Source organism: Lotus japonicus, chromosome 5 (genome assembly GCF_012489685.1).
Source record: "Lotus japonicus ecotype B-129 chromosome 5, LjGifu_v1.2".
Classification (NCBI taxonomy): domain Eukaryota; kingdom Viridiplantae; phylum Streptophyta; class Magnoliopsida; order Fabales; family Fabaceae; genus Lotus; species Lotus japonicus.
In genome coordinates, this window is record NC_080045.1 from 26,303,493 (window position 1) to 26,319,668 (window position 16,176).

Consider the following 16,176-nt stretch of genomic DNA (forward strand, 5'->3'; position numbering starts at 1 on the left):
CGCGTTTTTCCAACCTCTATATATAGCCAAGAAATGAGAAAAAAACACAAAAATCTTACCCATTTTCTCTCTTGAACCCGCGAGCTTTGGAGGAGGAGGAGGAGAAGAGATTTTCTTCATTTCTTGCTTGATCGTTGATCCAACAGTTGCTGCTTGAAGGTTTCGAGGTATAGTCGCTAATCCTTACCTCTGATCGTCTTTTCCATAGCTTTTCTCTATGTCTTTCTGTGCTCATAGTTTTGAGGTTTTTGGAAAACTATCCTGATAACTTCATTTTTGATTCTAAACATCTTCCCTACGTGCCCAAGAGCATGTTTAGCTAATAATACTTCGCCGATTCTCGAAAAACTACCGTCGAGTTTCAATTCTGCTTAAAATACCCATTTTGAGGCAAAGCTTCGTCCTTTGGGCTGAAAACTATCGCCTTAGCTTAGTGCTAGTAGGATTAGTTGTCATAAACGTCGTTGGTGACGTCCCCATCCAATTTGCTTTTCGAAATTTCAGTTTTCAAATTCTGAGCTAAAATATTGACCAAAATACCCCTGCGACAGTTTTTGATCCGATAATTTTTCCGAGTTTAGAATACCCTTAGTTACGACTAATAATAACCTAGGAACCAAGTTTGATCGAAGAAAAATCGACCCACCTAATTACCAATAGTGGCCGAGCACCCTAGGGGGGAGGGAGGAAAATTCCTTTTTCGAAAACTTGTCCTTTCGCGCTAGATTATCGTACCTCGGAGTATATACTACTTCGTGTAACCTTAGTGAGTATTGTTTGCTGAGTTTCTGACTCTTTGTGATTGATTTCTGGGGTTTTGCTCTAAAGGTGCTTTTGAGGAATTTCCTGAAGAGCAAGGCATTGATTGTGAAGGAACACTAGACGGGAACCCTGGAGAATCTGCAGGTGAGGGCTACTCACTGAATCCTTAGTTAATGCTTAGGGTCGATACTTCGACTTGATTTACTGTTTCCGCACTTGTTTATGTTTGATTGGGAAAAATGTTTTCTGAGGCTTCGGCTGACAATGTAGATGATTCATCTACTGACTGTTTTTGAGATTGAATTACATGGTACGTGCTAAGTGGGTAATCTAGGATGTGTGATGCATGCTTTATATGCTAAGTGCTACGTAATTATTCTAGGATGTGTTGATATATGACATGTTTGTTGACTGTGCTGATTTAATTATGTCTTTTCAATGATATCTGTGATTCTGAGTAGTGAGAATAGCGGGCAGGTCATGCCGATTTTATTTTGAGATTTTGGGGGAAAGTTTGATAGGACGAATGAGATTCGGGCCTTGTTATGTTTATGATGGATCGAGACATTCTCGGGGAGTTAATTGGGATTACGGGATGTTGAAAACTCATAAGATTTGCGATAAGACTAAAAGGATATTATTTTGTAAAGAAAACTCATAAGACATTAAACAACCTCTAAACCTTCAAATAATGATAATAAACTCGAAAGGAAGCTTAGGATGCAAATCTTAGTTTTGGAAAACGAGAAGTGTCGTCGGATCCAAGTGTTGAGGAGATTGGTAAGTTCTGAGTATGTTGATACTCTTGTGCTCTGGGACCAGTTGAGTTGTTGGGCTATCCGAGAGATAAGCCAGGAAACGGGTAGTTTCCGAGTATGTTGATACTCCTTCGCTCTTTGAGCAGTTGTTTAGCCATCCAAGGGATGTGCCGAGAAGCTTCACTGAGGCGTGAGACCTTGTGAATGCGTGATACTTCACTGAGGCGTGAGACCTTGTGAAAAGCATGGATCTTCACTGAGGCGTGAGACCTCGTGAATAGCATGGAACTTCACTGAAGCGTGAGACTTCGTGCAAGTGTGTAAATTCACTGAGGCGTGAGACCTCGTGAAAGCATAAAACTTCACTGGAGCGTGAGACTTCGTGATTGTATAAGACTTCACTGAAGCGTGAGACTTCGTGAAGCATTGATGACTCGAAGAGTTATCGTGAGTGTTTGCACTCATTTTATGATTAATTGTATTTTGTCGCAGAATCGACTTTTACCTTAGGGTATGCTTTTAGAGACAATAAGTTAGCTAGAACACGTGGCGACGTGTCGAGTGAGGTCGGAGACGTTGTTTGGCTAATCACATGGCATTCATGCACACATAGGAGGTTAATACACGGCGTGTTACCGGACCTCGGTGGATTCCAAAATGGTCATAAGACCCGGATTTCCGCTTAAGAGCGCTTTTAGGCGACTCTTAGTAGCAGACCGAAATGGCAGACCTTCGGGTTCACTGCTGATCTGACTACACTTAGTGTGGTGTAAGAGACACGCGAGCGAAATGGTCCCACCGTTGCTGGTGCTAGGATTGACTCGTTGATGTCCATCCGTTTCCGGAATGCATTTGCTTAACTGGGTTAACCGCCATCTGCATTTCATGCAACATGCATACTGACTTAGTTGTTGAGTGTGTTTGATATTTGTTAATCCTACTTGATGCATGCTATCTGTCATTACTGTCGTTTATATTCATTGTGGAAAATGCAACCCTAGGATGTTATCTATAACTATAAGCCTAAGTGGCTATTCTCTTATTTGTATCTATTGGTGATATTACTTACATAATTCTTTGGAGTTGACCCTCGCGTCTTCTGTGTGTGTTTTGGCGGACTACGCCCTTTGTCAGATGTCTTTGGCGGGCTGGTTCACGACGGTTCACCCTTCGGGGGGAACTAGGGTCGAGATGCTGGAACAGGAGCGCATCGCGGTGGCGAGAGGAGGACAGATGGTGTACATAGACTAGGTCGTTCTGGATTTCGAATTCGGACGACGATCATGCTAGCATGTAGGTTTTAGTGCTGGTGTGAGCTCCTCGAGATGGGATTAGTGTAGGAGTTGAGTCTTAGCTCTGACCGTCATTGTTTTCTTTGGGGACAGGGTAGTTTCCCACCTATAGCTTTTTGTGTGGTTTCTTTACGGGAATCACAGAGAGTTGGTTAGACTTAGGAGGTCTTGTTTTAGGCCATCTGGGCTAACTCGTTCTCATTTTTGAGGGTTTGTGTTGCGGACACTTAACCTTTTCTTTTGGATTGTACATTTTGCCTACGGGCGTTACACTCTTTTACTTTCCGTCACTGGAGGTTACTCGTGACGAGGTTTGCTACTTGCAGCGGGGGCTGCAATTACTATTGTACATTAGTTTTGTTGTCTTTCGCATTTGTGTTTTATTTATTTCAGTCTTGTTTACATTATAGACGAAAAAAATATATTCACGTTTTTCCGCTTTAAGTTTCTTTTTGGTTACTAAAGTGACGCCACCGAAATAGGGTGTGACAAATTGACAATTTCCAGAAGTGCTTTTTCTCTCAGTTCTATCTCCAGCATAATCAGCATCACAGTAACCTGAAAGCTTATACTCTGATGTTTTCTTATACATCAAGCCAAGGTTAGTGGTACCTTTCAGATATCTCAGGATCCTCTTAACAGCAGTTAAGTGGGTTTCCCTTGGATCTGATTGGAAACGAGCGCATAGATGAACACTAAACAGAATATCTGGCCTAGATGCAGTTAAGTATAGAAGTGATCCTATCATACCACGATAGAGCTTCTGACAAACTTTACCACTTGCATCTTCTTTCTCCAGGATGCATGTAGGATGCATTGGAGTCTTAGCAATTGTAGATTCTGTCATGTTGAACTTCTTCAGAAGTTCTTTAGTGTACTTGCTCTGATGGATGTACGTTCCTTCTGGTGTTTGATCAACTTGTATACCCAGAAAGTACTTGAGTTCTCCCATCATACTCATTTCAAATTCAGCCTGCATCATCTCAGAAAACTCTTTGCATAAAGATGGATTAGCAGATCCAAACATAATATCATGAACATAAATTTGCACAATTAAGATATCATCTTTGTAAGTTTTGCAAAAGAGAGTTGTATCAACTTTACCCCTTACAAACTTATTTTCCAGAAGGAATGAGCTGAGTCTCTCATACCATGCTCTGGGAGCTTGCTTGAGACCATAGAGAGATTTCTTCAATTTGAAAACATGGTCAGGGTTCTTCTCATCTTCAAAACCTGGTGGTTGATGAACATAAACTTCCTCTGACATGTAACCATTTAGGAAGGCACTCTTAACATCCATCTGATGAAGAATTATGTTGTGATTCACTGAGAATGAGATCAGTAGTCTGATAGCTTCCAGTCTTGCTACCGGAGCAAACGTTTCAGTATAGTCTATTCCTTCTTGCTGACTGTAGTCTTGAACAACTAGCCTTGCCTTGTTTCTGACTACACCTCCTTTCTCATTCAGCTTGTTTCTGAAAACCCATTTGGTTCCAATCACGTGAACGCTTTGAGGTTTCTTCACTAGGCTCCAAACGTCATTCTTGGAAAATTGTTTCAGTTCTTCTTGCATAGCCAGAATCCAGTCCTTGTCTTGAAGAGCTTCATCAATTGACTTGGGTTCAATTAAGGACACCAATCCTTTCAGACTGAGCAGAGTCTCTTCAGAGGGTCTGAAGGCTGATCTGGTTCTTACTGGTTCATCTTTGTTACCAAGAATCAATTCCTTAGGATGAGACGCAATGATTCTGCTCTTCTTCTGAGGTTGTGAATCAGAGGGACCAGCTTCTTCTGGTTCATCTTCCTCTGGCTCAGCTTCCTCTTGAGCTTTGCCTTTATCAGAAACATTTATACTCAAATCTGCAAACTTTTCAACTAGCTTTGACTGATCAGAGTCAAGCTTATCATCAAATCTAACATGAATAGATTCTTCAATAGTTTTAGCATCAGCTTTATAAAATCTGAAACCTTTAGATCGATCAGAGTAACCAAGTAATAGACATTTATAAGATTTAGCATCAAACTTATGCAATTTATCCTTAGTGTTTAGAACATAGCAAACACAACCAAAAGGATGAAAATAAGAAATGTTGGGTTTTATATTCTTCCACAATTCATAAGGAGTCTTATTCAGAATTGGTCTCACAGAGATTCTGTTATGAATGTAACATGCTGTGTTTACTGCCTCTGCCCAAAAGTTCTTTGCCATGCCAGTTTCTTGGAGCATGGTTCTAGCCATCTCCTGAAGAGTTTTGTTCTTCCTCTCAACAACCCCATTTTGTTGAGGAGTTCTGGGACAAGAGAAATCATGTGCAATTCCATAGGAATCAAACAGATTCTCAAACTTGTCATTCTCAAACTCTCCACCATGATCACTTCTGACACGCACAATCCTACAAGCCTTCTCGTTTTGCACTTGGGCAATGAAGGTAGAGAACACAGAATGAGACTCGTCCTTGCAGGATAGAAATTTTACCCATGTCCAGCGGTTATAGGCGTCAACAATGACCATCCCATATCTTTTGCCACCTATAGACTCAGTTTTCACTGGTCCAAACAGGTCGATATGCAAAAGTTCCAACGGCCTTGAGGTTGAGACAACATTCTTTGCCTTGAACGGGACTTTTGTGAATTTTCCTTTCTGACATGCTTCACAAAGAGCATCTGAAGAGAACTTCAGAGCGGGTAAGCCCCTGACAAGGTTGAGCTTACTCAGCTGAGAAATCTTTCTCATACTGGCATGCCCTAACCGTCTTTGCCATACCCATTGCTCTTCATTAACAAAAAGAAGGCACTTCACATTCTGAGATTCCAACTCAGATAATCTGATCTTATAAATGTTGTTCTTCCTCTTGCTGTTAAACATAACAGAGCCATCGATCTGACTTACAGCCCTGCAAGACTTTTGATTGAAAATAACATCATAACCCTTGTCAGCTAATTGACTTATAGACAATAAGTTGTGAGTTAAGCCATCTACCAATAATACATTATCAATGCATGGACTACTATCAACACAAATAGTACCAGTACCAACAATTTTACCCTTCTCGTTGCCACCAAAGCCAACTTCGCCTCCAAGCTTAAGTTTTAGCTCTTGGAACATACGCCTTTCTCCCGTCATGTGACGCGAGCATCCACTGTCCAGATACCATGATTGGTGTTTAAGTGGATCGATCAAGGATATCTGCAACATAGATAATCTTATCCTTAGGTACCCACTTTCTAGGTCCTCTCTTGTTAGTTACCTCAGAGGTTCTAATCACCTTGGGTTTCTTAACATGATAGTGTAAAGGAATTTTAGCATGATATTTAGACATGGAGAAGGTTCCCTTTTTGAGAGGGGGGTCAGAAACTTTAACAGGTAACAGTTCAGGTAATATAGTACCAGAGGGTACAAAATGTTCATACAAGGATTTAGCCTTGGGAATAGGTGGTGGCTCATTTCTACTGGGTCTAGAATAGTCAATGTCATACATTCCATTTCTGCTTACGCTATAGATCACTGAAGTCATCTAGCTTCTGTCTACGCTTTTAGCTAGGAATCTTTGAAAGGATTTTTCATATTTAGATTCATTCTTACTATCAGAGGCATCACAAGCAACCACTTCTTCTAACTTAGCAATCTGGTTCTTAAGCATAGAGTTAGAATTTACTAAAGCATGATTATTATTTTTCATTTCAGATATAATTTTCTCGTGTTCAGCAGAAGTCTTAGAAGTAGCAGAGAAATTCTTTTTCAACTTTCAGACAGAGCATGTTTTAGTTCAGAGGTTGAGAAAGAAGCGAATACCTCATTTTCATCATCTGAGTTAGGATCTTCCTCTGATGCTTATTCAGAGTTAGTTGCATCTTTTGACTCTGCTTCTTTGTCTTTGACAATAGCCATGAGTCCTTGAACTTCACCGTCAGAGTTAACATCTTCTGACTCTGATTCATCAAAAGTCACCATCAGACTTTTCTTAGTTTTGAAGTGCTTCTTTGGCTTCTTGTTCTTTTTCAGCTTTGGACAATCACTCTTGAAGTGCCCTGATTCTTTGCATTCAAAACAAGTGACTTCCTTGACTGAGGACTTCTTTTGGCCAGATGAGGATTCAAACTTTCCTTTGGCCTTTCCAGAGCCTCTGTACTTGCTCTGCCTGTGCTTCCAGATGCGGTTGAGCCTTTTGGAGATCAGAGTTAGCTGATCTTCATCAGAATCTTCTGATGCTTCTTCAGATTCTTCTGCTTCAGCTTGGAGAGCTTTCGGCTTCTCAGATTTAGACTTCTCAGATTTGGATTTCAAAGCTATAGACTTCTTCCTCAGATCCTGCATTTCTGAGAGCTTCAGTTCATTACATTTCAGTATGCTGATGAGTTCTTCTAAACTCATACGCTCAACATCTCTTGTAAGCTCTATTGAAGTCACTAAAGGCATCCAGCTTTCAGGGAGACTTTTAATAACCCTTATGACATGATCTTTTGTAGTGTAGCTTTTGTTGAGAGATCTTATTCCTGCTACAAGCAACTAAAATCTGGAAAACATATCCTCCATGGTGAAGGTGTGAAAAACGACTAGAAGGGGGGGTTGAATAAAGTTTTGAGTTTAAAAACTTTCCCCTTAAGATTTAAAGTAAATCTTTTCGGCTTATCTGAGATAGATGGTGTTGCGGATAAAGATTGAGAGAAGAGAGAAGCACACAAGTATTTTATCCTGGTTCACTTGATAAATCCCTCAAGCTAATCCAGTCCACCCGTTAAGGTGATTTCTTCCTTCTTAGAATGAAGGCAATCCACTATTCAAAGTTTGTTACAACTGCACTAGAAACCTGCTCAGTGGCTAACAATACAATGAACTAGTAAACACTAAGATTCACTCTCTTTGTCTTCTCAAGGATACTGACCTAACTGGTCCCTTAAGGAATCACCACTAAGATACACAGATCCTAGTCTTCTTAAGGATACTGACCTACCCGGTCCCTTAAGGAAAATCAAACAACTGTTTGAGGTTGGTGTTTACAAGGGTTTGCTTCTGAATAAGCTAAGTGTAAACTAAATAAGAACAGATGAAGAAAGTGGAGGCTTGAATCTTTTCTTGTATTGCAGCTCTTGGTCTCTCTCTCCTATCTTTCTTCTTTTCTTCAGCCGTAAATAGTCCAAGGTGCAAAGGATATTTCTGTTGAGAGAATGTGACCGTCGGAGGGCATTTCTGGAACTTCCAGAACCTGCTGTGGCTGAACCTTGGTAGGTAGGCTTGTCAGATTAGTACACTGCTCTTGTACTTCTTGATAGTGACATTTGCCTTTAACCATTTACTTCTGATCTGATGACGCTTCATGTTGGAACTTGTGAAGCTTGGTGATCAGAGTCAGAGGGAAGCTTGGATCCTCTGACCTTCCTAACTTCTGCTTCTGGACCTTCAGAGCTTCTAGACCTTTAGAGCCTCTGGTCCTTCAGAGCTTCTGGTCCTTCAGAGCTTCTGGTCTTCAGATCTTCTGATCTTCAGAACTTCTGATCTTCAGATCTTCTGATGAATATATCTTCTGGTGTCAGAATCAGAACCTGTTTGTCAAAACACTCAAGACAAACGTTAGAGTATCATAATTGTTCATCCACAAATAAATATTTGTTATCATCAAAACATAGAGTTGTACCACATGACCAAATCTTGATCTTACAATCTCCCACTTTTTGATGATGACAAAACCATGTATTTTGATGAACAACTCTAAAAAAATAAACTGAATACACTCAGAGTATAAGGTATCAGAGTTAAAGCTTATCCTGATGCGTATAGTTTGAAGGTATGAAAAACGGTAGAAAGGGGGGGTTTGAATAACGTTTTCAGAATAAAACTTCCACCTTAAAGATTTTAACAAATCTTTCGAGAACAAAGTGCTTAAGATAAGAGATAGAAAAGCACACAAGGATTTTATCTGGTTCACTTGATGAATCACTCAAGCTAGTCCAGTCCACCCGTTAAGGTGATTTCTTCCTTCTTAGAATGAAGGCAATCCACTAATCAGGTAAATGTTACAACTGCACTTGAAACTTACAAGTGACTAACAATACACTGACTTAGCTCACACTAAGATTCACTCTCTTAGTCTTCTCTAGGATCCGATCAAACTTGATCTCCTAAAGGTAACTAAACAACTGTTTAAGAAAGAATGTTTACAAAGAATTTGCTTCTGAAAAGCTAAGAGTAAACACAATGAATTCAGATGAAAGAATGCTTAGAAGGTTTTGAATGTAGCTTGCGCGTGTGTGATTCTTCCAACCGCATCTTTCAATCTTCAGCCTCTATTTATACTCCAAGGATTAGGGTTTGAACGCTGCATGGGAATGCTACCGTTGGAGGGCAGTTCTGGAAATTCCAGCTTCTGCTGTGGCTGAGAATGTTAGGTAGGTCGTCAGGATAGTACATTTTCTTTTGTACTTGGATAGTGACTTGACCTTTAAACCTAGTAGACTTCTGATCAGGGGAATGCTTCATGTTGGAACTTGTGAAGCTCGTTGATCAGAGTTAGAGGGAAGCAGAGATCCTCTGACCGTTGTATCTTATGATTCTGAACACAGAGGGAAGTACATGGTCTTCAGAGTCATCTTGCTTCTGGACATCAGAGTTTCCACTCTTCAGCTTCTGGATCTTCAGAGTCTTCTACACCATCAGAACATCTGAACCTTCAGAGTTTCTTGGTTGTCAGAACGTCTGGATCTTCAGAACTTCAAGTGACTGAGTCCATATCAGAGCTTGTAAGACTTTAGATCTTCTGAAGCGTTTCTACTATTCAGAGTGAACATAGATGTTGCGAAAGCGTTGCTTGGGTCACTTTTTATGCACAGCTCTTCTGATTTGTGTGAGATTAAATTGAGGTCAGAGCCTGTAAATAACACACTCAGAAAAACACGTTAGAGTACCATAATTGTTCATACTAAAATGTTAACTTGTAATCATCAAAACATAGAGTTGTACTACTCGATCAAAACTTGATCTTACAATCTCCCCCTTTTTGATGATGACAAAACCAAGTATTTTGATGAACAATTCTTAAACAATAAACTGAATTCACTCAGAGTTTAGAGATATAGAATTAGACTTATCCTGATGTGAATAGTTTATTTTGCTCATTCTGAATCCAAGTCACAGCTTGATTCTGAGCATAGCTCCCCCTGAATCTAAGACTTAATGAAAACGTTAGAAATGTCTAGATTCTGAGCTAAATAATGTAAGAGTTCAGAGTGAAGGCGCATGACATAGATGAAATAAGATAATCAGAGCGCATAAGTATTCAGAGTCAACAATAAGTGGTATCAAAGTCAAATAGAATCACTTCAGAAGAAGTGAAATGTATTCCTTGTATTTGCCCAGTGACACATCTATGGTCATAAAGGTGGAACTCTTAAATTCTCCAAAATAAAATTAAATCACACTAACACAGCTTACACATCAAAAACTGGGTGTACTCCCCCTTTTTGTCATAAGCAAAAAGTATGGGATGTGAAAAACTTAGCTTGAAGTACAAGGTACTCCCCCTTAGAGAAGGTCTAAGTTTAAGAAAATGGAGAAATAAACGATGCATGAATGAGAGTTAAGCGAATTAAAGAAGGGAGTTAATGCAAAAGAAGAACGTTTACCACCGGCCATGGGAGTAAAGAGAAGCTTCAGTTACCAAGGACTTAACCTCGAGAAACTGTAGGAGCAATAACTTCCAAGGAGAGAATGAAGCTTATATAAAGCGATTAAGAAGAGGGTAAGCTTCACAACTCGATCAATACCAATTAAGAGAAAATGGCATCATACAGAATGGCATTGGAAGAGCTCAGAAGGAAAGCCTTCGAGGAAGACATGTTCCTTAACATCCGGCACCCTGATGGTACACGAACGATACAAGAGCTGACGAAGACACTGCTTGAAGAAGATCTTGGTCCAGAGCTGGAGAAAGATCTGAAAGAATTCCTTGACTTCGTGGAGGAAATTCAGGAGCTCAGCCATCTGGAACTGAATTTTCTGGAAGAAAAGGAAGCTGTTGAAAAGAGACTCAAGACGACAGAAGATAGTCTTGAGAGTGATGAGCTGAACATCAAACTCAACAACATAGAGTATTCATTGGATCGTCTGGAGAAGGAGAGGGTAGAGCAGCGCCAAGAATGAGGAAGGATCCTCCATTCTAGATATAGAGAATAAGATGTATGATGTAATAAACATGAATTATCATGAATAAAAAATTTGCAAACACAATGTCATATATATATGTGCAATGATAAACGACGAGTAAGCAAAACATAGCAAATAATAAAAGTAAAAATAAAAATAAGATAAGTTAAGAAGGAAAAACGAAATAAATCCTAAAAACTAAGGCTTGTCAGAGCGACGTAGGAGTTCTTGGAGAACTTGCTTCATTTCCCCCAGCAGAGTCTCATGAGAATTGAGACGTTGTTCCAAGATGTCAAGTCTGGAAGAACTTGGCTGTGTAGAGGTAGAGGGAACATTCTGAGCAGAGGGAGGAGCTTGAGTGGAATCAGAAGCAGCAGGAGTGAAGACCACTGGTGCAAGAGCTTGACATCTAAGAGCTTCAGCTTCAGCTTCTAGTCTCTCAGCTTCTAATCTTGCATTTTCAGCTTGTGCAGCCTCTTGACGTGCAGCTTCTTCTGCTTGCTCTTTCTTTCTTCTGGCTTCTTCAATAGCTTCAAGTAACTTAGTTCTTTGCTGTTGTTCATGCAGAGCCACTCTTCTGTTAAACTGCTGCCTAGCAGCCTCAATCCTCTGATCCCTTTCAGCAGTGAGATGACTCATCATAACAGGAACTTGAGCAACTAACCAAGTACTCAGACGATTCCATTCTTCAGCAACAGAGTCAGAGTTCTCACTCAGGTCAGTGTGACCTTGCACATTGCAAAGCATCAGTGAAGCTTCATGATTAAAAACACTGATGCACTCAGAGAGAGAGTTTGGCCTGAGGTATGTGTAGGAAACAAGGGAGAGATTGGTTTCAGGAGAGGTTGGGTGGTTGTTGCTGTTTGCCTCAGAGGCACCGTGAGAAGAACCAATATCAAAAATTTGGACATTTGGTTCAGAGGTTCCAAGGTTTGGTACAGAGGTTTCAACCTGAGGATGTGGTGATCTAACCGAAGAGTGGTTAGACACTGAGTTTTCTGGTTCTGGTTGAATGGGTTCTTGTTGAACTTGGTCTGGTTGAACTTGTTGGGCTAAAGGGTCTGCTTCATGTAAAGGTTCAGCTTGGATAGGATGATCTGGGTCAACTAGACGTTCTGGTCTAGGTCCAGGGTATCTCCTAGGGCTTGGTACTGTGAGGTAGTACTCAGGAATGGCAGACACTTTTTCTTTCCTAACTTCGTGAAATTTACGAAGTGACTCAGAGTTGTTGGAAGGTGAGGAATCAGCAACATTGGTTGGAAATGATACAGAAGTATAGGGAGTGGAAGAATCTGTATCAGCAGTTCTACGAACAGGACGTTCTGATGCTCTGGAGACAGAGTGATTTGAAGTTCTGGGTTCAGGTTCTGGTTGTTCAAGAATAATGGGTTCAGAGGTTAGTGGGTTGTATTGAATGGTAATGGGTGAGGTTGGTTCAGAGGGACGTGGAGTCTGAAGCATATTCCACAGAGGTGCTTCTTCTTGGGAAGGTTGGAAAAATGAAGACCTTGGTGAATTTGGTGGAGATGTGGTTTGGGCAGCTGGTTGAGACTCTGGGATAGGAGTGAGTTGGGTGGCTGTGCGGTTAAGAAGTGTAGATATGGGGAGTGCATCAAGTGAATTTAAATCATCATCAGATTCAGTAACAGCAGACTTACTTGATGATCGCACGGCAGACCGAGTCACTCTGGCAGAAGTCTCCACTCTGATGACTGCAGCAGCAGGTTCCACACGGGTAGGCTTCTCCACAATTCTGACTTGCTTCTTTTTCATCTTGGGAGGAGGAGCATCACCATCATCACCATCAGATGGAGCATCTGGTTTGGTGGATTCCTCGTGCTTCCTCTTAGATTTGTCAGCTTTTGATGACCCTATTTTAGTAGTGTTTTTAGGGTCATTTCTTTATGTATTTTGAGTCTTTTTGATGAGTCTCATGTAGTGTTTCATGCATTCTCATGCATTTTTATTCTTTTCTTTAGTCTTTATTTTGTTTTGGTAATTTAGTAGTTTTAGAGGTAGTTTTCTTGCATTTTAAGTAAAGTTTAGGACTTGCATGGTTTTGTTGTGTTTTATGAAGGACCTCTTGTGCTAATGAGCTCTTGGAGCTTCTAGAATCTTCCTTGACTTGTTGGTTAGGTTTGGAGAGCAGAAACTGAAGGAGAAAGAAGGCCAAGAAGCATGGAATTGATGAAGAACTTAAAGAGAATTGAAAAGAGGAGTTTCAGAAGCCAAAAAGTCATTTTCAGGCGAGCTTAAGCGCCTAGGCGCTGGGAGTGGGCGCCTAGGTGCTGGGAGTGGGAGCCTAGGCGCCAATTGGGTCCAGAGGCATGTTTTTCAACATGCAATTGGCGCTCAGGCGCTCAGAATTGGCGCCTGAGCGCCCAGTTTCGTTTATTTTGCTTATAAATAAGGCTTAGGCCAATTTCTTTGATACATTTGGACATTTTACTCATTTTTGATCAAGTTTGAGAGCTGAGGAGAACTTTGGGGCCAAGGGAGGCTTCCAACTTGTATTTTTCTCAGGTTTTCTTTACACTTTCTTCATGAATTCACTATCCATGAGTGGCTAGTTTACTTTTTTGCTTTGGGTTAAGAGATTCTTTGAAATTTTAGTTTGCTAAATCCTATCTCTATGCATGAGTCTTGATTCAATCTTGTATTTCAATTCCTTATTGCATGCTTAGCTTTGGTGCACCTTTGCTATAGGCTTGATTATAATCAAATGGAAATTTGTTATGATTTAGGGACATGAATTGGAATAGATCCTTCTATACTTGCTTCTAGGCATAGAGTGAGGGTAGGGTTTTGCTGGCCTGAATAAACATGCTTATTTACCTCTTATGAATGTTTAAGTACACAAGGAATTGGGCTTAACTTTCAATTTGAGAGAATTACTTTTGTGAGGAATCAACTAGTAAGTACATAGGCTACATCAACAAGAGTTAAATCAAGGATTCACATGCATAGGATAGGTGGACTAAAATGGATTAGATGATCAAAAACCCAAGGCAATTTTCCATCATTGTTATTTACTTTATTTTCAGCATTGCTCTTTTGCAAATCTTTCGTCACAATCAACCAAAACCAATCTTTGAAATTTACTGTTGTAAGAACTTGCAAACTTTAGACTTAAATCAACGATTCTCACTCACAATCCCTGTGGTTCGATATTTTAAAACCCGGAGGTATTCGTACACTTGCGAATTGACCAACAAGTTTTTGGCGCCGCTGCCGGGGATTGTTTGTGGTTTTCGTTTTAAGTTAAAGAGTTTTTATGTTTGTTTTACTAAGCATTGCATTGAATAGGTGTTACTAACCTTTTCTCTGTTTTTGTGATTTCAGTTTATGCACAGTAGGCTTGGCACGGATCCATTGCTGTTTGATCCGGAGCCTGAACGTACTCTTCGCCGTCGTCGAGCCCAACAAAGGCTTGAAGCCATGGCTGCTCAAATGACGGAAGAGGAGATGCAAGCCCACATTGAAGAAAGAGTGAATGAGGCTCTTGCTCAAAGACTTCAAGAGCAAGAATTGGAGAATGCCAATCGTTCTCTTAGTGACCTCACCTCGGCTGCCATGAGCTACGATTATCCGGGCAGCATAGTTTCCCCCGATGGCACGAGAAATTTTGAGCTGAGGCCGGCATTCATTAATTTGGTGAGCCAAAATCAGTATGGTGGAGGTGCTCTCGAAGATCCTCATGCACACATGGAGCGGTTTATCCGCAATTGCAACACCTACAGAGTTCAGAATGTTTCAGCGGACACCATCCGCTTGAGTTTATTCCCTTTTTCATTGAGGGATACTGCTGAAGAGTGGTTGAATTCACAGCCCCAAGGTAGCATTACATCTTGGGAAGACTTGGCTGAGAAGTTCACCACGAGGTTTGTTCCAAGAGCCCTCTTGAGAAAGCTCAAGAATGACATCATGACTTTTACTCAATCCACCGATGAGAATCTCTATGAAGCTTGGGAGAGGTTCAAGAAGCTCTTGAGGAGGTGTCCTCAACATAACCTTACTCAAGCTGAGCAAGTAGCAAAGTTCTATGATGGTCTCCAATATTCTTCGAGGTTTGGTTTGGATGCGGCTTCAAGTGGAGAGTTCGATGCCTTACTTCCACAAGTGGGGTATGAGTTGATTGAAAAGATGGCTATAAGAGCCATGAACTCTAGTAATGATCGCCAAGCCCGAAGAGGAGTCCTTGAGGTTGAAGCTTATGATCAACTTATGGCCTCCAACAAGCAACTCTCCAAGCAAATGAATGAGATTCAAAATCAAATGAAGACTACCAAGATTGGTGGTCGAGTTGCCAAGGTGGTCGACAGCGAAGAATGCACAGAGACTAGACCGGAGGAGGAAGTGAAGGCTATGGGTCAAGCTCGGAATGACCCATTTTCAAATACTTACAATCCAGGATGGAGGAATCACCCTAATTTCTCGTGGAGGCAAGGTAGTAGTGGGCAAGGAAATGGCTTTCAAAGACAATTTCCTAGCCAAGGATTCCAAGGCCAAAGCTCAAGACAACCTCAAGAGCGAGGAGAAGGTGAAGGTAGTGGTTCCAAGAAGAGCTTAGAAGAGTTGGTGGAAACTTTCATCAACCGGACGGAGAACAATTACAAGAATCAAGAGGCGGCTATCAAGAATCTTGAGAATCAATTTGGCCAGCTGGCCAAGCAAATAGCCAAGAGACCTCAAGGTAAATTTCCTTCCGACACTATCCCCAATTCTAAGCAAGAAAATGCCTCTGTTGTAGCCACTAGAAGTGGGAGAGTGATGAGTGAATTGAAGAAAAAAACAGAGGGAGAAAAGAGAGAGGAGATAGTGGGAGGAGAAGTAGTTGTGCCTATTAAGGTGAGAAATGAAGTTGATCTTACTCCTGAAACTAGCAAGGTTCTGTTCCCTAAAGCATTGGCTAAGAAGAGCTTAGATAAAAAGTTTTCAAAATTTGTTGATGTTTTCAAAAAGCTCCACATTAGTATTCCTTTTGCCAATGCTTTGGAACAAATGCCTATATATGCTAAGTTTATGAAGGATATTCTGCATAAGAGAAGAAGATTGAAGGGAGTAGATGAGACGGTGTTGATGACGGAGGAATGTAGTGCCATTTTGCAGCGGAAGATGCCAAAAAAAAGAAGGGACCCCGGAAGTTTCACTATTCCGGTGGAAATTGAAGGCATGGCGGATGTGGAAGCCTTGTGTGATCTTGGAGCGAGTATCAATTTGATGCCGC

General features: G+C 40.9%; 1 non-coding gene across 1 annotated transcript; it reads right to left on the minus strand.

Annotated features, from left to right (window-relative positions):
- Positions 1-14,855: 14,855 nt before the first annotated feature.
- LOC130721603 (small nucleolar RNA R71) lies at positions 14,856-14,962 on the minus strand. The gene has a single exon (XR_009013530.1). It is a non-coding gene; the product is annotated as a small nucleolar RNA R71 (small nucleolar RNA).
- Between the last annotated feature and the right edge of the window lie 1,214 nt (positions 14,963-16,176).